The sequence below is a fragment of the Bombina bombina genome, chromosome 6, assembly GCF_027579735.1.
Source record: "Bombina bombina isolate aBomBom1 chromosome 6, aBomBom1.pri, whole genome shotgun sequence".
NCBI lineage: Eukaryota > Metazoa > Chordata > Amphibia > Anura > Bombinatoridae > Bombina > Bombina bombina.
In genome coordinates, this window is record NC_069504.1 from 616,417,010 (window position 1) to 616,443,895 (window position 26,886).

The following is a 26,886-nucleotide window of genomic DNA, read 5'->3' on the forward strand; positions in this document are numbered from 1 at the left end:
CCAAATGTGATAACAGAAGTAAAAAGAAAACCTTTTAAAGGGACAGTCTAGTCCAAAATAAACTTTCATGATTCAAACAGAGAATGTCATTTTAAACATTTGTCCAATGTACTTTTATCACCAATTTTGCTTTGTTCTCTTGGTATTCTTAGTTGAAAGCTAAACCTAGGAGGTTCATATGCAAATTTCTAAGCCCTTGAAGGCCGCCTCTTCTCTCAGGGCATTTTGACCGTTTTTCACCACTAGAGGATGTTAGTTCATGTGTGTCATATAGATAACCCTGTGCTCATGCACGTGGAGTTCCAGTGAGCCAGCTCTGATTGGCTAAAATAGATGTCTGTCAAAAGAACTGAAATAAGAGGGCAGTTTGTAGAGGCTTAGATACAAGGTAATCAAAGAATTAAAAAGTGTATTTATAAAATTGTGTTGATTATGCAAAACTAGGGATTGGGCAATAAAGGGACTAGCTATCTTTTTAAACAATAAAAATTCTGGTGTAGACTGTCCCTTTAAAATTGTAGGTTCTGTCTGAATTACACACACAAAAAAAAGTGTTTCATGTTCCTTTAAAGGGCCAGTAAACCTATAAAAAGGGATAAAAACAGACTTACTCAGAAGAGCACAGAGAGCGGGTCTGAAAAAGTAATTTTTTAATAAAAATTCACAGGCAATATTAGATTGCATAAAGCTGCTGCTAATATAATGTTATATAATTCTGCACTATGTGCAGAATTCTATAACATTATTGTATAGGTTTACTGACCCTTTAAATTACCGCTTTGTTTATGACAGCACTCCCCCTACTGCAACTTAACCCCTTGCTCCAAATGGACGTAGGTACTTAGTCACACAGTACTTTGCCTATTGTGCTGTGTTAAAGGGACATAATACTCACATGCTAAATTACTTGAAACTGATGCAGTATAACTATAAAAAGCTGACAGGAACTATCACCTGAGCATCTCTATATAAAAAAGGAAGATATTTTACCTCACAATTTCCTCAGCTCAGAGTCAGTGCTGTGTAAAAAGTTTTACTTCAGCTGCTGTCTAGTTGCAGGTTAAAAAAAAACAAAAAAAAACAAAACATAATTTATGTAAGAACTTACCTGATAAATTCATTTCTTACATATTGGCAAGAGTCCATGAGCTAGTGACATATGGGATATACAATCCTACCAGGAGGGGCAAAGTTTCCCAAACCTCAAAATGCCTATAAATACACCCCTAACCACACCCACAATTCAGTTTAACAAATAGCCAAGCAGTGGGGTGATAAAGAAAGGAGTAGAAAGCATCAACAAAGGAAATTTGGAAATAATTGTGCTTTATACAAAAAAATCATAACCACCATAAAATGGGTGGGCCTCATGGACTCTTGCCAATATGAAAGAAATGAATTTATCAGGTAAGTTCTTACATAAATTATGTTTTCTTTCATGTAATTGGCAAGAGTCCATGAGCTAGTGACATATGGGATATCAATACCCAAGATGTGGAGTCTTCCACTCAAGAGTCACTAGAGAGGGAAGGAATAAAACAAAAAACAGCCATATTCCGCTGAGAAAATAATCCACAACCCAAAAATAAGTTATTTTCACTTTTGAAAGAAAAAAACTTAAATCAAAAAGCAGAAGAATCAAACTGAAACAGCTGCCTGAAGAACTTTTCAACCAAAAACTGCTTCCGAAGAAGCAAATACATCAAAATGGTAAAATTTAGTAAATGTATGCAAAGAGGACCAAGTGGCTGCTTTGCAAATCTGATCAACTGAAGCTTCATTCTTAAAAGCCCATGAAGTAGAGACTGATCTAGTAGAATGAGCTGTAATTCTCTGAGGCGGGGTTTGACCCGACTCCAAATAAGCTTGATGAATCAAAAGTTTCAACCAAGAAGCCAAGGAAATAGCAGAAGCTTTCTGACCTTTCCTAGGACCAGAAAATAAAACAAATAGACTAGAAGACTTCCTGAAATTTTTAGTAGCTTCCACAAAATATTTCAAAGCTCTTACCACATCCAAAGAATGTAAGGATCTCTCCAAAGAATTCTTAGGATTAGGACATAAAGAAGGCACAACAATTTCTCTACTAATGTTGTTAGAATTCACAACCTTAGGTAAAAATCGAAAAGAAGTCCGCAAAACTGCCTTATCCTGATGAAAAATCAGAAAAGGAGACTCACAAGAAAGAGAAGATAGCTCAGAAACTCTTCTAGCAGAAGAGATAGCCAAAAGGAACAACACTTTCCAAGAAAGTAGTTTAATGTCCAAAGAATGCATAGGTTCAAATGGAGGAGCCTGTAAAGCCCTCAGAACCAAATTAAGACTCCAAGGAGGAGAAATTGACTTAATGACAGGTTTAATACGAACTAAAGCCTGTACAAAACAGTGTATATCAGGAAGTATAGCAATTTTTCTGTGAAATAAAACAGAAAGAGCGGAGATTTGTCCTTTCAAGGAACTTGCAGACAAACCCTTATCCAAACCATCCTGAAGAAACTGCAAAATTCTAGGAATTCTAAAAGAATGCCAGGACAAATAATGAGAAGAACACCATGAAATGTAAGTCTTCCAAACTCTATAATAAATCTTTCTAGAGACAGATTTACGAGCTTGTAACATAGTATTAATCACTGAATCAGAGAAACCTCTATGACTTAGAACTAAGCGTTCAATTTCCATACCTTCAAATTTAATGATTTGAGATCCTGATGGAAAAACGGACCTTGAGATAGTAGGTCCGGCCGTAACGGAAGTGGCCAAGGCGGGCAACTGGACATCCGAACCAGATCCGCATACCAAAACCTGTGTGGCCATGCTGGAGCCACCAGCAACACAAAAGTCTGTTCCATGATGATTTTGGAAATCACTCTTGGAAGGAGAACTAGAGGCAGGAAGATGTAAGTGTCAGCGCATCCACTGCTTCCGCCTGAACATCCCTGGACCTGGACAGGTATCTGGGAAGTTTCTTGTTTAGATGAGAGGCCATGAGATCTATCTCTGGAAGCCCCCACATCTGAACAATCTGAGAAAACACATCTGAATGGAGAGACCACTCCCCTGGATGTAAAGTCTGGCGACTGAGATAATCCGCCTCCCAATTGTCTACACCTGGGATATGCACCGCAGAGATTAGACAGGAGCTGGATTCCGCCCAAGCAAGTATCCGAGATACTTCTTTCATAGCTTGGGGACTGTGAGTCCCACCCTGATGATTGACATAAGCCACAGTTGTGATATTGTCTGTCTGAAAACAAATGAACGGTTCTCTCTTTAGTAGAGGCCAGAACTGAAGAGCCCTGAGAATTGCACAGAGTTCTAAAATATTTATTGGTAATCTCGCCTCTTGAGATTTCCAAACCCCTTGTGCTGTCAGAGACCCCCAAACAGCTCCCCAACCTGAAAGACTCGCATCTGTTGTGATCACAGTCCAGGTTGGGCGAACAAAAGAAGCCCCTTGAACCAAACGATGGTGATCTATCCACCATGTCAGAGAGTGTCGTACACTGGGATTCAAGGATATTAATTGTGATATCTTTGTATAATCCCTGCACCATTGATTCAGCATACAAAGCTGTAGAGGTCTCATGTGAAAACGAGCAAAGGGGATTGCGTCCGATGCGGCAGTCATGAGACCTAAAACTTCCATGCACATAGCCACTGAAGGGAATGACTGAGACTGAAGGAGCCGACATGCTGCGACCAATCTTAAACGTCTTTTGTCTGTTAGAGACAGAGTCATGGACACTGAATCTATCTGGAAGCCTAAAAAGGTGACCCTTGTCTGAGGAATCAAGAAACTTTTTGGTAAATTGATCCTCCAACCATGTTTCCGAAGAAACAACACTAGTTGATTTGTGTGAGATTCTGCAGTATGTAAAGACTGAGCTAGTACCAAGATATCGTCCAAATAAGGAAACACAGCAATACCCTGTTCTCTGATTACAGATAGTAGGGCACCCAGAACTTTTGAAAAGATTCTTGGAGCTGTTGCTAGGCCAAATGGAAGAGCAATAAATTGGTAATGCTTGTCTAGAAAAGAGAATCTCAGAAACTGATAGTGTTCTGGATGAATCGGAATACGAAGGTATGCATCCTGCAAGTCTATTGTGGACATATAATGTCCTTGCTGAACAAAAGGCAGAATAGTCCTTATAGTCACCATCTTGAAAGTTGGTACTCAAAATTTTCAGATCCAGAACTGGTCTGAACAAATTTTCTTTCTTTGGTACAATGAATAGGTTTGAATAAAACCCCAAACCTTGTTCCTGAGGAGGAACTGGCATGATTACCCCTGAAGACTCCAGGTCTGAAACACACTTCAGAAAAGCCTGAGCTTTTACTGGATTTACAGGAATGTGTCAGGAGGTCTTACTTTGAATCCTATTCGATACCCTTAAGAGACAATGCTCTGAATCCAATGATTTTGGACAGATTTTATCCAAAAATCCTTGAAAAACCTTAATCTGCCCCCTACCAGCTGAGCTGGAATGAGGGCCGCACCTTCATGCTGACTTAGGGGCAGACTTTGGTTTCCTAAATGGCTTGGATTTATTCCAATTTGAGGAAGGCTTCCAACTGGAAGCAGATTCCTTGGAAGGAGGATTGAGTTTTTGTTCCTTATTCTGACGAAAGGAACGAAAACGGTTAGAAGCCTTAGATTTACCCTTAGGGTTTTTATCCTGAGGCAAAAAAACTCCTTTTCCTCCAGTGATAGTTGAAATAATAGAATCCAACTGAGAACCAAATAAATTATTACCTTGGAAAGAAAGAGATTGTAATCTAGATTTAGATGTCATATCAGCATTCCAAGATTTAAGCCACAAAGCTCTTCTAGCTAATACAGCTAAAGACATGGATCTAACATCAATTTTGATAATATCAAAAATGGCATCACAAATAAAATGATTAGCATGTTGCAGTAGGCGAACAATGCTAGATATGTCAGAATCCAATTCATGTTGTGCTAAATTTTCCAACCAGAAAGTTGATGCAGCCGCAACATCACCCAAAGAAATAGAAGGTCTGAGAAGATGACCTGAATATAAATAGGCCTTCCTTAGATAAGATTCAAGCTTCCTATCTAAAGGATCCTTAAAGGAAGTGCTATCTTCCATAGGAATAGTGGTACGTTTAGCAAAAGTAGAAATAGCCCCATCAACTTTGGGGATTTTTTCCCAAAACTCTATAGATTTTGCTGGTAAAGGATACAATCTCTTAAACCTTGAAGAAGGAATAAAGGAAGTACCTGGCTTATTCCATTCCCTAGAAATCATATCAGAAATAGCCTCAGGAATGGGAAAAACACCTGGAGAAACCACAGGAGGTTTAAAAACAGCATTTAAACGTTTATTAGACTGAACATCAATAGGACTGGTTACCTCAATATCCAAAGTAATTAACACTTCTTTTAATAAAGAACGCATATACTCTATTTTAAATAAATAAGTAGATTTGTCAGTGTCAATATCTGAGGAAGGATCTTCTGTATCAGATAGATCCTCATCAGAAGAGGATGAATTATTATGTTGTTGGTCATTTGAAATTTCATCAGCTAAATGAGAAGTTTTAAAAGACCTTTTACGTTTATTAGAAGGTGGAAATGCAGACAAAGCCTTCATAATAGATTCAGAAACAAATTCTTTGAAATTTACAGGTATATCATGCACATTAGAAGTTGAAGGAACTGCAACTGGCAATGTACTATTACTGATAAAAACACTATCTGCATGTAAAAGTTTATCATGAGAACTATTACAAATGACATTCGGTGGAATAATTTCTACAATTTTACAACAAATGCACTTAGCTTTGGTAGAACCGATGTCAGGCAGCAATGTTCCAGCAGAAACTTCAGAGACAGGATCAGATTGGGACATCTTGCTCAATGTAAGAGAAAAAACAACATATAAAGCAAAATTATTTATTTCCTTAAATGACAGTTTCAGGAATGGGAAAAAATGCAAAAGCATAGGCCTCTTGATAGAAAAGAAAGCAGGAGGCAAACAACAATGGGGTATTGAAATAATGAAGAAAAATTGGCGCCAAGTATGACGCACAACGTAACGTAAACTTTTTTTGCGCCAAAAATGACCGGAAATGACACACTTGCGTCACTAATGACGCTGCTGTGTGAAAGGTCTCAACGTCACGTATGACGCCAGAAATGACGAAGTTGCGTCGAAAACGTAATTTTCCCGCGCCAAAAAAGTTTGCACCAAAAATGACGCAATAAAGTCTAACATTTGACGCACCCGCGGGCCTAATACCCGCAAATGCAAAAGTAGTCAAAATTGAAAAAGACTAAACCCCAGGTAAGAAACAAATTTCTTAAAGTGTTTATATTCCCAAATATGAAACTGACAGTCTGCAGAAGGAAATACATGAACCTGACTCATGGCAAATATAAGTACAATACATATATTTAGAACTTTATATAATTTGCATAAAGTGCCAAACCATAGCTGAGAGTGTCTTAAGTAAATGAAAACATACTTACCAAAAGACACCCATCCACATATAGCAGATAGCCAAAGCAGTACTAAAACAGTTCTTTAGTAGAGATAATGTTAAATTTGAGAGTATATCGTCAATCTGAAAAGGGAGGTAGGAGATGAATCTCTACGACCGATAACAGAGAACCCATGAAAAAGACCCCCGTTAGGGAAATCATCGTATTCAATAGGTGATACTCCCTTCACGTCCCTCTGACATTCGCTGTACTCTGAGAGGAATCGGGCTTCAACAATGCTGAGAAGCGCATATCAACGTAGAAATCTTAGCACAAACTTACTTCACCACCTCCATAGGAGGTAAAGTTTGTAAAACTGAATTGTGGGTGTGGTGAGGGGTGTATTTATAGACATTTTGAGGTTTGGGAAACTTTGCCCCTCCTGGTAGGATTGTATATCCCATGTCACTAGCTCATGGACTCTTGCCAATTACATGAAAGAAAACTCTTTTACTGTGATCTCATAAGATTTCACTTAACTCATGAGATTTCATAGTAAACTTCCTTAAACTGAATAGGGAAATAATATGAGTGTGCATGAGGCATGCTCCCTTGCAGGTCCTGGGACAGACATACTGATTTGCTGCTTAAAGTCCTTTACAATGGGGTATGAATACTTAGGAAATTTTAAGGTAAAATGTCTTTCTTTTTTTAATTTTTTTACATGTGGGTATTATGGCCCTTTAATGTAGTACCTATGTCCAACACTGTGGAGCATGTTGTGGTCCCAGCTTTCAGTTCTGATAGTGGAGACTGAAGCTGTGGGTAGATGCCTTCTGCTTTCATATAGCAAGGAAGCGCTGATCGTGCTTCCTTACCATATAAAGCCAGTTCGCCTATCGATACAGACAGTGACACAGACAGTGTCACTGGCTGTATCGATGATGTGGGGCAGCCGATGGGAGGGTTGGCCCAACACTACAGCAAATAATCACAGGAGAGTGAGGGATGGGCCCTTTAACTACAGAAATTGTGTTCTCCAATGGAGAGGGGGAAGTGGGTCCTACACTACAGAATATTTATAAACTATATGATTGTTTGCCGGTGATGCTGGTGACCAGTGTGCATTTGTTGTGGGGAGAGTTGTTTGTGAGGGTTCAGTTAGGGGTGGTTATCCCTACACTAGAGCAAATATTAATCTTATTCACTGCTGATTATTAACCCCTTCACTGCTGGGAATTTGAGAAGTGTGGTGCGCAGCTGCAATTTGCAGCTTTTTAATTGCCAAAAAACAATGACAAAGCCATGAATGTCTGCTATTTCTGAACAAAGAGGATCCCAGTGAAGCTTTTTCAACCATTTGTCTTATGACTGCAATAGTTGTGTGTAATTAATATCGGTTAGAAACCAAAAGTTTGCAAAAAAGTTAAGGATTTTTTTCATATGATCATATTTGGCAGCCAAATCAAATATACCATAATGGGTCTAGATCAATATCTTGAGTTGTCTATACTTTAACCCCTTCATGCTGGGGTGCAAGTGCTTTGATTGGAACAAAGTTCCGATGTAAACACTTGCTGGAAAAATTAAATCACGTGATTTCAAGGTCGGAATCGGATCATGAGTACAGCCTAGACACGCCCCCTGTCTGAAAAGTAGAAGACCGCAGGACGCCATATAAGGTAGGACATTCCATGCCGTCCTAAAGTCATTAAAGCTCAGCACAGTTAGGATGGCATAGAACATCCTAATGGTGTTTAGAGGATAAAATATATTATATATATATATATATATATATATATATATATATATATATATATATATATATATATATATATATATATATATATATATATATATATATATATATATATATATATATACACACATACATACACATACATATACATACACACACATACATAATTTTTCTTATTTCTTTAAGAAACTCCTGGAAGCAAAAGGGATAAATAAAAAAATAATAATACAGAATACAAAGAGAATTGTTCAGACAGTGGGGTTTTAAAATTGGAAGGTCATAAAATGGTCCTCCTTGCTCCTGAAATTAATCAGTAAGGTTTTGCTTTACAAATAGACATGAACTGTAAAATAAAAAATGTTTTTCTATTAAAGCATAGCAAAAGTATCAGAGTACGGATAATAAAAGAGCTCACAGCATAGACAATGTCTAAAATCTCAGGTAAACAAGAATCCCCTGACAATTATGCCTCAAAATTGCAGGAAATTTGATTATGTTTTTTAGATCCTTGCTTATTGGTAAAACATATTTTTATTTGCTAGAGAGAATGGCTTGTCTTAAAGGGAAATGAAACCCAAAATGATCTTTCATGATTTAAATAACTTTCTAATTTACTTCTATTATCAAACTTTCTCTTTCTACTCTCTGCATCATTTGTTGAAAGCAGGAACATAGGCTGGGTGCACTTGTCTGGACCACTATATGGCAGCAGTTTTGCAAGAATGCTATTTGCAAGAGCACTAGATGGCAGCACTATTCCCTGCCAATAGTGCTCCAGACATCTACCTAGGTATCTCTTCCATAAAGAATACCATGGGAATAAAGCAAATTTGTTAAGAGTTAAATTGGAAACCCTTTAAAAAAAAAAAAAAATGTATGCTCTGAATCACAAAAGAAAATATTTTGGTTTAATATCCCTTCAAGACTTGCTAAACAGTGTAATGCATCTTAAGGGATTAAATGGCTACCGGTCGCTAGCCGTAGAAAGGAATATAAAACCACTTACTCTATAATGAAATAAAAACACTACAACTTTTTATGGGTAAAATTTTAACCGTCACAGGTTAAACATTTATTAGCTTACTAAGTAACTATGGTAACCAACAAGGTCAGATGGCGGCTGAACGAATTGCTATAATGACAGCCCGGCACAGCAGAAGGCAAACGGCCCAAACGGAAACTGCAGCAGAGCGGGACCTCTGCTCATAGAAAAATTGCTACTAAGGAGTTAATGAGATCACGTGACCCACCCGCAAGGGGAAGGAGGGGCACCTCACGTGCACTTGAGGCTATCCACCCCTCACACTTTTAGATTGGTCATCACTCCCCCTGTTCACCCTTTCCAAGGCAACAGGGCCGTTACCTCCAGATAGCATTAAAATAATAACTGTGCCGCCACCGATAAAGGACAAACACAACCCAACCGGAATTACAGGAGGGTTACTATGGCCTTACGGATATCCTTTATAAAAATATCTAGGGCAACTGTCTCCAAATGTACCCTATCCTTCCTATAGTAATGGACCTTGTCGGCTATTAGAGATTTGTGTTTAACCACGAATCCCCCATTACCTGTGACGGTTCTAGCAACTGAAGAATTTATCTTCTTCCTAACTTTATAAGCGGCGCTGTGGCAAGACATGTGACGCCATCCCAACCTGGGAACTATATTTCACCAACACGTTCGGAATGCGAGCTCTGATCCATGCGATATCCGCTTGCATGATTTTGATAAGCTTTAAGACAGGAATGGCGCCCAAATCATTGCCTCCTAAATGTAGAATTATCACATGAGGTTTACCCCAGCGTACTAGGACCTCCGAGATACGTGATGGAAGCACTGGCCAACACATCCCTCTCTCCCCTAACCATCAAATTGACACTTGGGTGAAAGGAAAACCTAAATTCTGCCACCCCGGAAGGGCCGAACTATGTATGGAGGCCCAATGCACATAGGAGTGCCCCATGATCCATATCCTTTTAGCGCCGCTGACACGTCCTGTAAAGACACATGTGATTAGTACTGAAAATGAACACTAACCAACTAACACATTATTCAACAACCGGTCGAATGTAACCTTTAAACTTATTGGAACGCCATCTTCCCAGACGGCAAATGGCTTCCACGGAAGAACCCTGCAGCGCGGCATTAGTAGCTGCCCCTATGCGGAAAGAATGGGGGGCTATTTTCGACACACCCAATCCTGCATGCGCAGCAGCCCTCGCAAGCACCCTACGGAACTGGAACAAAGATAGAGAAGTCCGGTTCGCGTGGATTAACAAAGAGCCCTGTTCCGCTGGCCTTTGTTCTAAAAACTGGTTCACCGCCCTTACCGGGCAGCAGTGACCGTTGGACTGAGATATAGGTATCCATGCCCCTTTGCCTTCTTCATCAGTCTTGGATCTTGGCAAATAAATTAAAAGTGAATCCGCTCCAGCCCTGACGTGGCCAAACTGAAGGCCCTTGTCAGTGCAGGACTTAGAAGGCACCACAAGCTCACTTATACGAAGCGCTGCCGAATAAGCTAATAAAAACGCGGCCCTGAATAACAAAAACTCATAATGCATTGCGCAGAAGTCCGGCAAAGCGTCCACCAGCCGCTCGAGCCGGTCATGCGTGATAGGCTCCCTAGAGTCCTTTTGTTGTGGTTGGAGCTTGCCCCAACCTTTAACAACTTGACGCACAAATTTTTAATTACCCGGATCCACCAAAGCAAGTGTACGGTAAAAGAATGACAAGGCCGCCAACTGAGAATGAACAGCCCCCTGCCGCGAACCCCCGCGCCAAAGACTCACCAGCCAATCACATACAGTGTCCTGAGACGCGTCAATCGCCTCCACATTCTGACATCGGCAAAATTCTTCCCATTCGTGCCAAAGCCTGACATAGGAGCGCCATGTCCTAGGGGCAAGGGACGCCCGCACTAGAGGGAGCAAGGATATCCAGGACGAAGAAGCTACCAAAGGAAACCAGGACAAGGTAAGCCTTCTAATGCAGCATGAGGGGCCAAACGTCTGAACGTCACCCAATCAAACCTGGATAGCGCGTCTGCTAAGACATTATTAACCCCCCGGGACGTGCCAAGCTTGAAACTGGATATTAAGTTCAAGACAGCGTAACACCAGATGTCTCAACAAACAAACTACAACCGCAGATGTGGCAGAAAGACCGTTCACCCACCGCGTGGACGACACCGAGATTATCTGTCCAGAAATTAATCGTCCTGTTTGCGAATTTGTTGCCCCAAAGCTCAACAGCCAAAACGATAGGGAAAAGCTCCAAAAGGGTAAGGTTACATGTTAAGCCCCTAGCTGACCATTCTAGCGGCCAAGGGCCTGCACTCCATTCCCCTCGGAAATATGCCCCATAACCCTTTGACCCTGCGGCATCAGTAAATAAATGCAACAACTGACTGGAAATGGGTTCAGATCGCCATAATCGAATCCCATTGAAATCCTGAAGAAATGTCTTCCAGACTCGCAGGTCAGCTCTCATGCCTTCTGAAATCCAAATTTTTTCAGAAGGTCTGAGTTTGCCCTTCAACTTAGCCTCCAATCTCCGATTGAAAACTCTCCCCATGGGGATAACTCTGCCTGCAAAATTCAGAAGGCCAAGTAATGACTGTAGCTGCCTAAGCATAATGGTTACCATGGAAACAGCCGCTTCAACCGCCTCAAGCATGTCCTGGACTTTGCCAGAAGGCAGCCTACAAATTCTGTCTACGGTATCGATTTCGATACCCAGGAACGTAATGCAAGTACCCGGGCCCTCAGTCTTGTCTTCAGCTAATGGGACACCGAATTGCAACATCAGGATTCTCATGGATTCCATCAGTTGCTGACATTCATTAGTTCCCGGACTCCCCACCAAGAGGAAATCGTCCAGATAGTGTGCAATGCGGTTATTAACCACCTGTTGCTCCAAAACTCAGTGCAAAAATGTACTAAAGGTTTCAAATAAGGCGCAAGAGATTGCGCAGCCCATAGGCAAGCACCTATCTACGTAAAACCCCTTTTGAAATTTGCAACCCATCAAATAAAATGATGAAGGGTGCAAGGGCAGTAGGCGAAAGGCAGATTCAATATCCAGCTTCGCCAACAAGGCGCCCGCACCCACCCCCCGCACCAAGTCCAGGGCGCTATCAAAAGATTGATATCACACTGAGCTGAGTTCCGGGTCAATCATTGACTGAATAGCCCCTAGGGTGGCACAGGTGGTGTATTAGACGGAATTTACCCAATTCCTTCTTGGGTACCACACCCAGTGGTGAAATGACCAGATTCATGTCCCTAACAACCGAAGGGTGTTGGTAAGCTGATTTGAGGTTATGATAGCCTCTAGAACCTTTAATGGCTTTCGTCACCGGTATATGAAAACCTTCCGTAAAGCCTTGAAAAATTAAAGACGCTGTGCGCGAATCTGGGTACACCCTAAGCCATGGCTCAAGGGCGTGCACCTTCACCGGTGTTGGGGCCTTTAGCAACAAGAGAGAGCTTGTTCTGTGCTCTACCGGATGTTGAATCCTTCTTTCTGGCACATTCGCTCCCGGCGTGTGAGCCGGCACAGTATCTGCATACGTGCCTGAACGCACACAAATTACCTCCGTCGCATTTATTATCCTGAAATGCCCAACAGGTACCTCCCCTGCGCTTCGTTTTGGAAGCACGAAAGGACTGATTGCTAGAGGGGGTGGAGGAGGAGGGTGCCCCTGCGGGCCGAGGCGTTGCCAAAGATGCGAGTCGGTTGTATCAAAGGTGAGCACAGGATTACCCGCCATCTTTTGGCGAAACTCCGCATCATACTCTCTCCAAGCCCCCTCAGCAAACTTCCTCTGAATCCAATGTATATTATCAGTGTATTTGAGGATAGCATGGCATTGGCTCGGGTATTTCTCCAGGTAGCAGGAGGAGAAAACCCTAAAGCAAATTAGCCACTCCTCAAAAGTTTCAGGACGCTTGAACCTTTTAGGTCCAGTACCGTCAGCAATTTTCTCTCGCTGTCTACAAGCTTCAGCAGATAATTCAAATATATTCACATATTTGCCCTGCTGTATTTTTCTTATGGTTCTTGGTTTCAAATGACCATGCAAGGAGGGAGTGTAAGAGGGGAAGGAATCGCCGTGTAAGGCCACTTTCCTTTCCGGAATTAAGTTAATTGGCGGACGCTTGTCCTCCATGATAGTGTTGTTCTGCAAAGATTCTGGAGGACCTATCGCAAGCTGCGTCTGCGCTATGTTCCCAACCGCACCTGACTGCATTACCTTCCACATTTTCTTTACCATCGCAAACATGCGCTTTTGGCCCTTACCCCTTAGCCCAAGTGAAGTGTCACTGTCACACTCTGATTCTGAAAGGGATGAGTCAACCTGGTCATGTCGGTCATGTATAAATGTGGAGGGCTTACCAGGAATGGCCACTGCGTTGTCCTGAGACTCCAGACCAGAAGTAGAAGGACCGGGAACAGCCCCATCATCTCGCTGTAAGGAATTAGCCATGTTTTCACGCTGCTGTGAATCCGCCTGCTCCTGAGGAGTAACAGCCGAAGGCCTATCCACTTGCTGCGGTTCCATGTTTGGATCCACTTGTGATGCGTTCTGCAAAAAAGGAAAATGTCGCAAGCACTACAGACACCGGCAAAGGGAGGGTTAATAGGACCCAAGCCTGACCTAGTATTTGTATTTATGCTTGCATGCCCTATTTCATTTGCCCTTGACAAACTGAGAGTACTACTAGTGCTACGTGCCCTACTAGAATCCTGGCCCAATGTCCCATGCCCCTCATTCACACTGCTACCTTGTAAATGAACCAATGAAGCAGAATTGTCCCTTAACTCATTTGACCGTGAAGTTGATATCACATTCATAGCATCATTTGCAACATTTCTTACCCTCACATCCGAAACACTCAGAGGATCAGCTTGTGCATTCATACTAGAAACTCCCAACTGTGCCACAGCGTGTGCATTCATATTGTGACCGTGCACATTTGTGAAGCTAGGTGCGCCACTGACTGTGTGTGATGGCGCGCTACTTTGCTGAGAATCTGCCCTATTATGCTGAAGCGCAACATTAACTTGCCCCTGAGCGTTATGTTGAAGAGCAGCATTAACCTGACCCTGAGCATTATGTTGGCGCGCAACATTAAATTGTCCCTGAGCCTGGGCGTGCTGACCCTGAGGTTCAATTGCACTTATTAGCCCTCCTGAATGGTAACCTGGTTGATGAACTATCGCCCTGGTTCTCGCTAACATGCCCCTACCCAAGGGGTTTAGTCTATTATCTCTCGTTGAAACCCCCCTCCTACTTTTCAGGCCTCTGTGCATGCCCCCCACTAAGTGTATCTTGAGACCCCATGCCAGTAAATTGCAATCTGGTAGTAATGCGTGATGGCGCCTTCCTTTGCCGAACCTGAGGACCCCTTCGGCCCCATAACCCACCCCCGGCCGACATCCTCTCATGATGCTCACCTTCACGGAGCTGCAGAGGATGCGACCGTTCCCTTGAAGTCCCGACGCTGAAACCGGAACCGGAAGTGGATGGGCGCGTAACCGGAACTTCCGGTTGCGCACTTAACATTGGACCCTGAGGACCTGCGGCCTGGCTTGGAGGACCGGACACCGGCGTCACGTGGAGAGGGATCGGAAGACCCGCCGGAGGACCTTGAAGACCCGACGGAGGAGCCTGCATACCCGACGGGGACATCGCCGCAACTAATGATGCCAGGATGGAAGACACCGCCGAGACGGCCGACGGAGGAATCGCGGACAGAAGAGAGGAGACTGCTGATTCAGGTAAGCCTTCTTGCTGGGCCACATTAACATAAGGGGGTGAAACGGGCAAAACGGGGGCTTGTTGCGCCGGCGGGAAGGCCACATCAAATGACACATCAGGCCAGGCCGAAATTGTTTGAAGGCCCGAAGCGGGTCCAGCTACTGAAACGGGCAAAACGGGGGCTTGTTGCGCCGGCGGGAAGGCCACATCAGATGACACATCAGGCCGGGCCGAAATTGTTTGAAGGCCCGAAGCGGGCCCAGCTACTGCTACACTCACAAGGCCTGTTCTGGGCTGGGATGTACTAACGGGGGCCATCGGGGCCACCAAAACAGGGGGCGACAATAGAGAGGGGCCTTGCGCAAGCGTTAACTCTATCACAGGGGTTGTGATTGCCACGCGTGTTGGGCCCCTGTCTAACATAGGCCTTGCTACTGGGGATACAGTGTTTTCCACATAGGCCTCAACCTGCACATGTCGTGTTGCCGGAGGAGGACTGGAAGCCTAAGGCCTAGCCTGAGGGCCAGTAGTTTGGAGACAGGCTGATTGATCATCTGGCCTAGCCATTGCAACTGATGCATAGGCTGAATCATCTCCTTCAACCCCCTCACTTGCTGCATGTATATCTAGCCTGCTAACTGTGTGACTAATAATTTTTGTCTGTGTTCTACTAGTACTAGGCCTAGTCTCAGTAGTGTACTGTGTAGGTGGAATTATGTCATCTAGCTCTTCAATGTCATCATGTGTACTTATCTGTTTTTTCTGTTTTCCAGATCCAGGCTTCTCAAACACCAACTCGTGGAAGCGCTGTGGAGGGAGTTTTGATCGTCTGGATCGCTGCATTGTTCACAGAAATTAAGAATTACCCTGAACAATAACAGAAAGAACTCGTCTGCACTGGATTCCAGGAAGAAGAGGGCCAGGAAGCTGATGATCCCCACTTTTAAGGTGAGTAGTGGGCCCCTCCCTTGCATGCAACATTGTTGCAACTAACCTCCCTAGCCAGCCCTCTTCTCCTACCTCTCCCTACGGCTTTAACCCTTAGCTTTGCTCCAGGCCCAATTGTGCCCTACACTGCCTTTGTCCCAAATGGTAAGGGTTAATGTGTCATAACAAAATACTTGAAACACTATAAATTATTTCCCTCCTAGACATAACAGTAAACGTAGAAACACAATGCGTGATAAGGGGACAATTGTAATCCTGAGAAACAGTATTACAACAATGCAAGGCTGTGCATCTGAACTGAAATAGAAGAATTAACTATGTTATTTGTCTATCTTTACTCAGGGTAAACAAGTTTCATATTTATGTATAGATATCAATTTCTGATCTGTGCTCTTATGGTTGGCGCGTGTAGAAGGCAATGTAAGTTTTACACATATTGTAAAATATAAAATATTACTTGAAACACAGTACTCTGAAAAGCATCTTGCTATAGAAGCTAACGTGAATACCTACTCGAATAGATTCTGCATTATAACTACAACACATTTTCTTAAAAATGATTCCAGCATTAAAAATTAAAACCACAATTCTTAGAAAAACATAAAAAATTGTTCATTTCTATAAACATTCCCCTTTGAAATGCTGTAAGAGGGAAAAAAAAGTTAATTGAAAAGTCTGCATAATAAAAAAATAAAATTATATGTGTACAAATATTTGTAATTAAAATAAATGTAAATGGTTCCTGATTTACTTATGTAAATATATCATCCCAACTAATTAGAAAGGGCAAAAACGTTTTGTCCATGTAAAATCTACAAAGTGGTGGAAAATGCAAAAGAAAAATAAAGCAAGTCTAGATATATCCAGGTTTTGGTTTTATTTTTGTGTGCAAGCGTGCGTGCGAGCGTGCATGTGTGCTCCATCATAACATCTTTATTACAGATCTGGAAATAGTGCCATGGAATCAGTTTTTAGCAATCCAAATGTTCTTAGCTTTGGAAATATCTCTTTATAGATTTCCTAGCAACTTCCACACCTAGTTCCTGTGGTAAGTTTTCCAGCACAGTCAGGCTATAGAGGGGATGTGAGAAAAGAATTTGACTCAAATAAACACAAATAAATACATCATTGTGTATTATTTCTATTATTATTATTGCCATATCTGTCAAAATTCAGTAAAAATGTTTACAAGTTTGAATTTTAAAGGGACATTGTGCTGTAATTTTTTCTTTGTGTTCCCAATGTTCAGTTTTTCACACTTGAGTGTAACAAATTGTTTAAAAGTAGCTCCTTTAATTTATAATAGCTGTTTTTGCCTGGTGAATCCACCACCTATACTGAACATATGAACACTTTAATATTCTCTATAGATAAGCTTTGTAAAGCTATGTAATACAATTTTATTTTTCAGTTCTGTCTAAGTAGTGGACATTAATATCTATAGATAGATAAGGCGGCCTTAAAGGGACATTATAATAGTTTTCATTTCAAGCACGGTTCTACAGTACATCCCATCACTGACTATTCATCAATATATATCTATTACATGTTGTTATTACAGCATTTTTAGTTTTCCTAAATATTTATTAATTCTACTGCTCATAAGAATTGCTGAATCTTCCTTCAATTAATCACTAAGTCAGACGACCGATACATACATGGGAGTGTGTGCACTTCAGCAAGTCTGCTGCTCCTCTCCCTCTTTTATAAGTAGCGCAGGCTACAGCTTTACAGCAACTTGACAATCCAAAACTGATCCGGCCCCTCTGCGCACATGCATGATTGTATGCACGGGCAATGGTTGCTATGGCAACCTCAGAAGTGCCCTCTAAGCAGAGGCCTGATGGTGACCCAGAATCCAGACTATAATTTATATAGTGATTTTAGTGCAATTAAAAATCAACTATTATTTAATAGTTCAAGGTAAATTACTGTATCACAAAATGCTAGATACAGATTGGATTACTACACTTATATTTTTCACTAATAACACTTCTAAATCCATTAAAGTCCCTATAAAGGGACAGTGAAGTCAAAATTAAAAAAAAACTTTCACATAAAGCAGGGCTCAAAAAATTTGTTTAAAAACCAGGGGACACAGCTTATGGAAGGAGAGTTGTGTCCCCAAAACATCATCAATAAATAATTTATTATTTTTATTAAAGGGACAGTAAAGTCATAATTAGACAGAGAATACAATTTTAAACAACTTTCCAATTTACTTATAATTATTTCATCTGCTTCCTTCTTTGTTATCCATTGCTGAAAGGTTTATCTAGGAAAGCTCAGGAGCAGAAAATAACTTAGGTTCTAGCTGCTGATTGGTGGCTGCATTGTCATTGGATCACCCATGTGTTCAGTTAGAAACCAGTAGTGCATTACTGCCCCTTCAACAAATGATACCAAGAGAATGAAGTCAATTTGATAATAGAAGTAAATTGGAAAGTTGTTTAAAATTGTATGTTCTACCTAAATCATGAAAAAAAATTTGGTTTTATGTCCCTTTAAGCCCAGTGAATTTGGATTCAATGTTCACATCTTGGAATAAAGGGACATGTGATTTTAAACAACTTTTCAATTTGCTTCAATTATCTAAATTGCTTCATTCTCTTGGTATCGTTAGTTGAAAAGCATATCCAGGAAGGCTCAGGAGCAACAATGCATTACTTGGAGCTAGATGCCGATTGGCGACTGCACAAAAATGCCTCTTTATAGGTTCACCAGATATCTTCAGATAGTTCCCAGTAGTGCATAGCTGCTCATTCAAAAAAGGATACAAAGAAAATGAAGTAAATTGGATTAAAGAAGTAAATGGGAAAGTTGTTGAAAATCACATGCTCTATTTGAATAATGAAAAAGAAGAAAAATAAAAATGTTGGGTTTCATGTCGCTTTAAGTTATTTTCTCACTTCCTGGCAGTTGTAATAAATGGTGGAAGTATGTGTGTGAAGAAAAATTGAGGGCCCTATTTTCATGGGAACTGATAGATAGATAGATAGATAGATAGATAGATAGATAGATAGATAGAATAGCTAGTGTGCACACACATATACATACACTGCACTGTACAAAAGCTAACAAGCAGTCGCTGGATTTTTACATGTTCACTATATTGTGATGTTTTGGGGATATATAAAGCTCATGTGATAGTTGCAGGGACACATGCCATACATAAACTCACACTCCTGGCTGCTTAAAAAAGGGCATCATTTTTTAGGAGTCAGTGGCTCCCTAGCTCCTAGAGTTTGTTGATATAAATCACACAGTATCACACAGCTTCCCAATTTACTTTGATTACCAAATTGTATTAGTTCTCTTGGTATTCTCTAGGTAAAGCTCATAGGAGCATAAACATGCTTTTAATTAAAACTATATGGCCTAGTTTTCATTGCTTTTGTAAACTGGTGGTAACAACAAACATCTCTTTAGAGTATAATGGAGATACTTGTTGTTACCACCAGTTTACAGAAATTGAAGCTAGGCTTATAGCAGCAGTACTACAATCATTGTTGCAAACATTGCTGCCATAGAGTGCTAAAGACACAAACATGCTGGTGAGCTCCTATGAGCCTATGTTTACTCCTCAACAAAAAGGATACCAAAAAACTGCAAGCATTATCTAAACAATGAAAGTTTAATTTGAAGTTTACTGTCTGTGATGATAGCAGGATGTGATGTCACTAGCATGTGGGCGGGGCTTAGGTCCGGTGTCTGTGTCGCAGTTAGTTTAGTACAATCAACCTGTCTGGATGTGTATTGCTATGCTCTGTAATAAAATAGAGTTGTACCATCATTGCTGTGTCCTGCATATGTCCTGCATCTCATGACATGGTGTCAGAAGTTCTGGACTACGCTTCTGTTTCTGATGATGACGATGTCAAAGTTTACCCCACCTGAGCCTTTTGACTTTTCTCAGCCTGCAGCTTGGCCCACATGGCGTCAGCGGTTTCAGCGCTTCAGGATTGCATCCAAACTGAACAAGGAGAGTGGTGAAGTACAAGTTAATTCTCTTTTATATTCTATGGGGAAAGATGTAGAGCCAGTGTTCAATGCTTTTACTTTCCAAGAAGGGGACGAAGTTAACTTTGATATAGTTATGGATAAACTCAGTGCCCACTTTGTGCCCAAAAGAAATGTGATTCATGAGAGAGCTTGTTTTCACAAACGTAATCAGCGTGTGGGAGAATCTGTGGAGTCATTTGTGCGCAGCCTGTATGAATTAGCTGAATTCTGTGAGTTTGGTGTTGCTAAAGAAGAGCAAATCAGAGACAGAATAGTTATTGGAATTGCAGATGCTGAAGTCTCCCTGAAGCTGCAGTTAGAGCCTGATTTAACGTTAGACGGGGCTATTAGGATGGCCCGCCAGAGTGAACTGGTGAAAAAGCAAAGTGCTGATCTGAGGTCTGAGAGTATTGTGGATGAAGTGCAACAGTCTAGGAATATTACTAGTGAAAGGCACAGTGTGAGCGGTAGATCTAAAGTATTGGAAAGGCCTAGGAGTGGATGGGCGCAACATGGCCGATGCACACGGTGCTACCGGGCTCATGATCAGAGTGCTATATGCCCGGCCAGAGATAAAAGATGCAGAAAATGTAACAGAATAGGCCATTTTGAAGTGGTGTGTAAAACTGAATACATTAAGGAGATGCAGGTGGACAGTGACCAGGAGGGTCAGGAAGTGTCTTTTGTGGGGTCTGTTGTGGAACGGACAAGCTCAGAGGAAGATTGGAAAGTTACTTTTACTGTAATGGGAGCCAAAGTTGATTTTAAGATTGACACAGGAGCAGATATCACTGTAATGTCTTTTGCTGAATTTATGAAACTGCCTCGACAGCCCCAGCTGGCGAAGGTTACTACAAATGTTCATAGTCCGGGTGGCCGCATTGATTGTGTGGGGAAATTTCTTGCCAGCTGTGAGTACAAACAAAGGAAGTTCACCATGTGGGTGCATGTGATCCGAGGTCAGTGTGTTAACAGTTTATTGAGCAGAAAAGCAGCCTGTGACTTGGGCCTCGTGGCCAGAGTGAATGAGATCTCTGAAGATATGTTTGGCGAGTTGGGCCTACTGAGCTGCAAACCTGTCCGTATAGCACTTAAAAGTGACGCAGTCCCGTACAGTATTTCTACTCCTCGTAGAATTCCGTTCCCGCTCATGCCTCAAGTGGAGAAAGAGCTCATGCGCATGAAGTCTATGGGGGTTATTGAAGAGGTTGTTGAAGCAACTGATTGGTGTGCCCCCATTGTACCAGTTGCAAAGAAAAACGGAAAGGTGCGCATCTGTGTGGACCTGAAAAGGTTGAATGAGGCAGTGAAGAGGGAGAGATTTGTGCTGCCGACATTGGAAGATATAGCCCCGAAGTTGGCTGGGGCGAAGTTCTTTTCCACATTAGACGCTTCTAGCGGCTTTTGGCAGATCCCCCTGGATCCAAAGTGCCGCAAACTGACTACCTTCATCACTCCGGTAGGTCGGTTCTGCTTCTGCAGACTTCCCTTTGGGATATCCTCCGCTCCTGAGATCTTTCAGAGGGAAATGAGTTCTCTCCTGAGTGGCCACGTGGGCACAGCAGTCGTCATGGACGACATTCTAGTGTATGGGTCTACAGTGGAAGAGCATGATCAGCGTTTGAGTTGTGTGCTGCAGGCTATCAAAGAGTCTGGGCTGAAGCTGAATAAAGAAAAATGTCATTTTAGGAAAACTGAATTATGCTACTTTGGGCATATCATCAACGGGGATGGCATCAAGCCGGACCCCGAGAAAATTCGGGCTATCGAACAGATGAAAAGCCCTTCTGATGTACATGAGCTGAGACAGATATTGGGCCTTGTAAATTACGTGGGCAAGTTTCTTCCAGATTTATCTACAGTTTTGCACCCTATCACAGAGTTGCTTAAGAAAGATGTTGCCTGGGTTTGGGGACCCTCACAAGAAAAAGCGTTCCTGCATGCTAAGTCCCTGCTGGGGTCTGCCCCAGTGCTGGGGTTCTATGACCCTTCAAAAAAGACTGTGGTTAGTGCTGATGCAAGCAGTTATGGGTTGGGGGCTGCACTTCTGCAGCTGAATGACAACAAACTACAGCCCATCGCCTACTGTTCCCGCACACTGACGGCTGCGGAGTCAAAATACGCTCAAATTGAGAAAGAGTGCCTGGCTGCAGTTTGGGCCTGTGAGCGCTTTCAGCGTTATCTAGTGGGTTTGGAGAAATTTAGTCTGGAAACTGACCACAAACCGCTAGTCCCTCTTATCAATTCTTATGACATCGACAAAACACCCTTGAGATGCCAGAGACTTTTAATGAGACTGCTCAGGTTCAATGTTCAGGCAGTGCATGTGCCGGGGAAGCAGCTGGTTGTGGCGGATACACTGTCCAGGCTCCCGCTGGCTGCTGCTGAAGAATCCTCCACAGAGTCGGATGTAAAAGTGTATGTTGATTCAGTTCTGGCCTCTAAGTCCATTTCTTCAAGGAAACTGGAAGAGATAAAGAAAGAGACATATTTGGACACAGATCTGCAAGAAGTTATAAGGTACATAAGAGATGGCTGGCCCGAGAGCCGGGCAGCCTGGATGTCTTTAAATGCTTACCAGCCAGAGAGGTCGCAGCTCACGGAGCTGGAGGGGTTGGTGCTGTTCCAAGACCGTATTGTAATTCCTGTCAGCATGAGGAAGGAGATGTTGAACAGGATACACGATGGGCACTTAGGCATCACAAAGTGCAGAGAAAGAGCAGCTACAGCTGTGTGGTGGCCTGGGATCAGCTCCGACATTGCAAATCATGTGTCTAAATGTGCCTTTTGCCGGGAACGCCGGCCTACTCAGAGAAGGGAGCCCTTAATGTCTACTCCGCTGCCTGCGGGGCCATGGCAGAAAATAGCTGCTGATTTGTGCGAACTGCACGGGAAAAAGTTTCTTGTTGTTATCGACTACTATTCCAGGTATTTGGAAATAGCACCCCTGAATGATATCACAAGTCAGGCCGTTATCATTCGCCTGAAGAGCTTGTTCGCCCGCTGGGGCATTCCAATGGAGCTAGTGAGTGATAATGGCATGCAGTTCGCTTCTACAGAGTTCAGTGCTTTCAGCAGGGAATATGATTTTGTACATTCCACGTCAAGTCCACATTATCCGCAGGCCAACGGAATGGCTGAAAGGGCAGTTCAAACAACAAAATTCATTCTAAAGCAATCTGAACCGTACCTAGCCCTCTTGTCATACAGGGCGACGCCCATTCAAGCCACCGGGTTTAGCCCGGCACAGCTGATGCTAGGACGCCAGATTCGCACTACTTTACCCTCAGTGGGTGTCTTCAAGCCGCCTGGCCCTGTTCCTCGGGACGAAGTCCTTAGGAGGGATGAAGAGGCCAAAAAGGGTTATCGTTTCTTCTACGACAGGAGACATTCTGTCAGGCCTTTACAGGAACTGAAAGCGGGCCAAAGTGTCAGAATTAAACTGGATGATGAGAAGAAATGGAAGACGCCTGCTACGGTAGTGGGCCGCTCTCCAGAACCAAGGTCTTATACAGTCCTTACAGAGGGAGGGACGGTTACACGCCGTAACCGAAGACATCTTCAGCCTGTACCTGAGAGTCTGGAACCGGATACCTCAGTACCACCGCCGGTGGGATCCCCTGTTCTAAGGGAGGTGCCTTCCCCTCAGCAAGATCATAGCGGGGATATATCTTTGCCTCCAGCAGACTCTTGTTCACCATCTTCTGTATCAGAGGACAGTTCATGCAAAGTTACATCAAGCGGAAGAGTGGTGAGGCTTCCGGCCCGATACAGGGACTGACTTTAGCTAGAACAGTGACCGGAAGTATGGGCAGAATAATCCCATGGTCACTGTGGACTAGGGTAGTCTACCCCGATGTCCAAGTCAGGATGTAATTTATTTGTTCATGTTTTCTAATCTATCTGTTTTTATAATGTTCTAAAACAAAATGTTGTTGTATACCCTGTTGGTGTACCTTGTTATTTAATATATGCGAATGTATGCTTTGCCTTTGAAAAAGGGGAAGATGTGATGATAGCAGGATGTGATGTCACTAGCATGTGGGCGGGGCTTAGGTCCGGTGTCTGTGTCGCAGTTAGTTTAGTACAATCAACCTGTCTGGATGTGTATTGCTATGCTCTGTAATAAAATAGAGTTGTACCATCATTGCTGTGTCCTGCATATGTCCTGCATCTCATGACACTGTCCCTTTAAGGTGAATTTAAAAATTATTAAATGAACATCCATAGAAGCTAAAAGTAGTTTAAAAAAAAAAAAGGGACATTAAACAAATTGTAAGCTGTATGATAATGCACCTTCATATCTAAAAAGAATATTGCAATGAGTAATGGAGATTTATTTTGTAAAATGAACATATTGAACATATGGTTTCATGTTTTTTTCCCAATAATTTCCCTGTTCCCTGGAACAAAAGAACCTTTGCTATCCAATAAAAATAAAATAAAAAAAAATAATACTACTACACCGACATAGCATGAACTCTGTTTAAATATGTGATGTTAAAGTGAAGGTAAACTTTGCAGGATTCGATTAGTGGCAATGTAAATACATTTAAAATTAAAGGTACTTTAATTCATCAATTTAATTAGTTTGATATATTTACCGATTTAAAAGCCTTTATTTTGCATTTTCTTATCGTTTCAAAATCAGCCCGTTTTTTTAGGGGTTTTTTTGGGTCCGGTCACGTTCTTGAATAACCCAATAGTAAGCCTGGCCGTTAGGCGGCCGTCATTTGACGTCACAACATATTTGGACGTTCTGCGCATGCGTTTGCTTTATTACCTATAGCTTCCTACCCGGGCTCGCTCCAGTTTAGCGCATGCGCAATTACGATAGAGACCACAAAATATTGAATTTCCCTCACGCAGGCGCAAATAGAAGATAAGCCGAGGTGTGCGCATGCGCACTTTGTTGGGCAAGCGAGAACGCGCTTTTGAAGTACGTATAGACCGGGTGGGACCGCTCTGTACGTAATACACTGTAAAATCCGGAAATTCATGGAGGGAGGAGCGAAGACCAGCAAAGTAGGTAAAAAACATTAGTTATAAATACAATAATACATATTAAAATAATTTTAAAAAAAATAGCGATCACACTATATAGCATGATGTCAGTAATATAGTAAAGGTGAGAAAACCGGCAAACTTTACCTTCACTTTAAGGAAAGAGCCTTTTAAAAGAGGGGCACTTTCATTGATGAAAGTTTACATTGCACAGGATTTGAAGAAATACCTTTTAGTTCTTAAAAACCGGATCGCCGATCCCAGCCTCAGTACTGACGTCAGAAATGACAAAACTGGCTTTCTCCAATCATGGGTTCCCCCCCCCCAGAGTGTCCATCTCGTGATGCCCAGCTGTGATTGGAGGAAGCCAGTTTCGTCATTACTGTGTTTGTACAGCAGGAAGAAGAAGGCGGGGGATCAGCGATCCGGTTTTGGAGAAGTAAAAAGGTAAGTATTTCTACAAATCCGGTGCAATGTAAACTGTCATCAATGAAAGTGCCCCTGTTTTTAAAAACCGGACACTCGTTGCTGAAAATTGACATTCACTTTAAGGTGGCTTAGCACTGATTAAGCTTATTATTATCGGTTATTTGTAGAGCTCCAACAGATTCTGCAGCGCTTAGTTACTTACTAATAATAACAGGTATTTAAAAAAAACAAAAACAGTTATATTATTCCTTTCTAATCTCTATCTAATAGCTAAACATAAAATATATATATTGATATATGCCTACACACACAATAGTATTCACACCTAAACTATCTAGTATGATCACTGCTTAAAGGACCATTAAATGCAGCAGAATTGCATAATTAACAAGAGCATAGTAAAAAGACAATGATTTAACACCTACTCTGAATTTAAAATAAGCAGTAGATTTTTCTCCCATTTCCCGGCCCCTTGTATTAAGTGACAGACATCAGCCAATCACAGACTAGTACATGTATACCCTGTGAGCTTGTGCACATGCTCAGTAGGATCTTGTTCCCCAAAAAGTGTGAATATAAAAAGACTGCGCAAAATTTGATAATGGAAGTAAATTGGAAAGTGTCTTAAAACTGCATGCTCTTACTGAATCATAAAAGTTTATTTTGACTTGAGTGTCCCTTTAAAAAGTACTCAAAGAAATTATCAGCTTTTCTTTATGGAAGACAAACATTTTCCAATTGAAACCATAAGCCATCAGAATTATTTCTCTCTTCTTCCTCCGTTAATGCCTGTTCACTTGCATAAACTAGGTATCCAAATACTGAACCTTCCTCTAATGAAGAAAAGACACTTGCACAGAATATGGCGGCACGGTTCATTTAGGAGGCCAGATGCTTTTCTTCTACAATGCAATTTCTCACTCCATTGCCTTCTTTCTGTAGAGCATTTTTTTATAATATACTAATAGTATCAGACTTTAGCGCAAAAGGTACAGTACTACAAAACTTTGTTAGTAAAACAAAAACATAGTATAGCAATTGTGCACTTTGCTTTGCTTGAAATGACACAAGTCCTCAAGTTCTACTTTCTTTAATACTCATAAATGTAAACATATAATATAACTAATGTAGTGGGGAAAATAGAGTGGTTTACAAAATAAAGCCAAACCCAAATATTTAGATTGAAATAGCATTTCCAAGCTAGCTGTGGGTTGCAAGCAGATGAGGTCTAAAGCCTTAGGTATTGTGTATTATGAGGACCTCTTGATAGAAAAATGGTTGGACAGATGGGATTGTTACTAATTATAGAACAAATGACTCAATTATTTAGAATTGCTCCATAGTAAACTTTATGTACACAGATACGTTTCTAAAGTTAATCCACAGCAACAGGAAGGGGATCCTCAAAAGAGTGAATATCAAATATTCATGTATAATGCTTAGGGAAATCCCATGCATCATCATCTGACGCTGGAGGACGTTTGTAGTTTAAAAATAAATGGACACTATTATTACACTAGACGTAT

At 41.7% G+C, this 26,886-nt stretch overlaps 1 protein-coding gene across 1 annotated transcript in view; it reads right to left on the minus strand.

Moving 5' to 3' along the window:
• MCTP2 (multiple C2 and transmembrane domain containing 2) overlaps window positions 1-26,886 on the minus strand; it is a 438,267-nt gene that overhangs the window by 404,746 nt on the left and 6,635 nt on the right. The window lies entirely within an intron of this gene.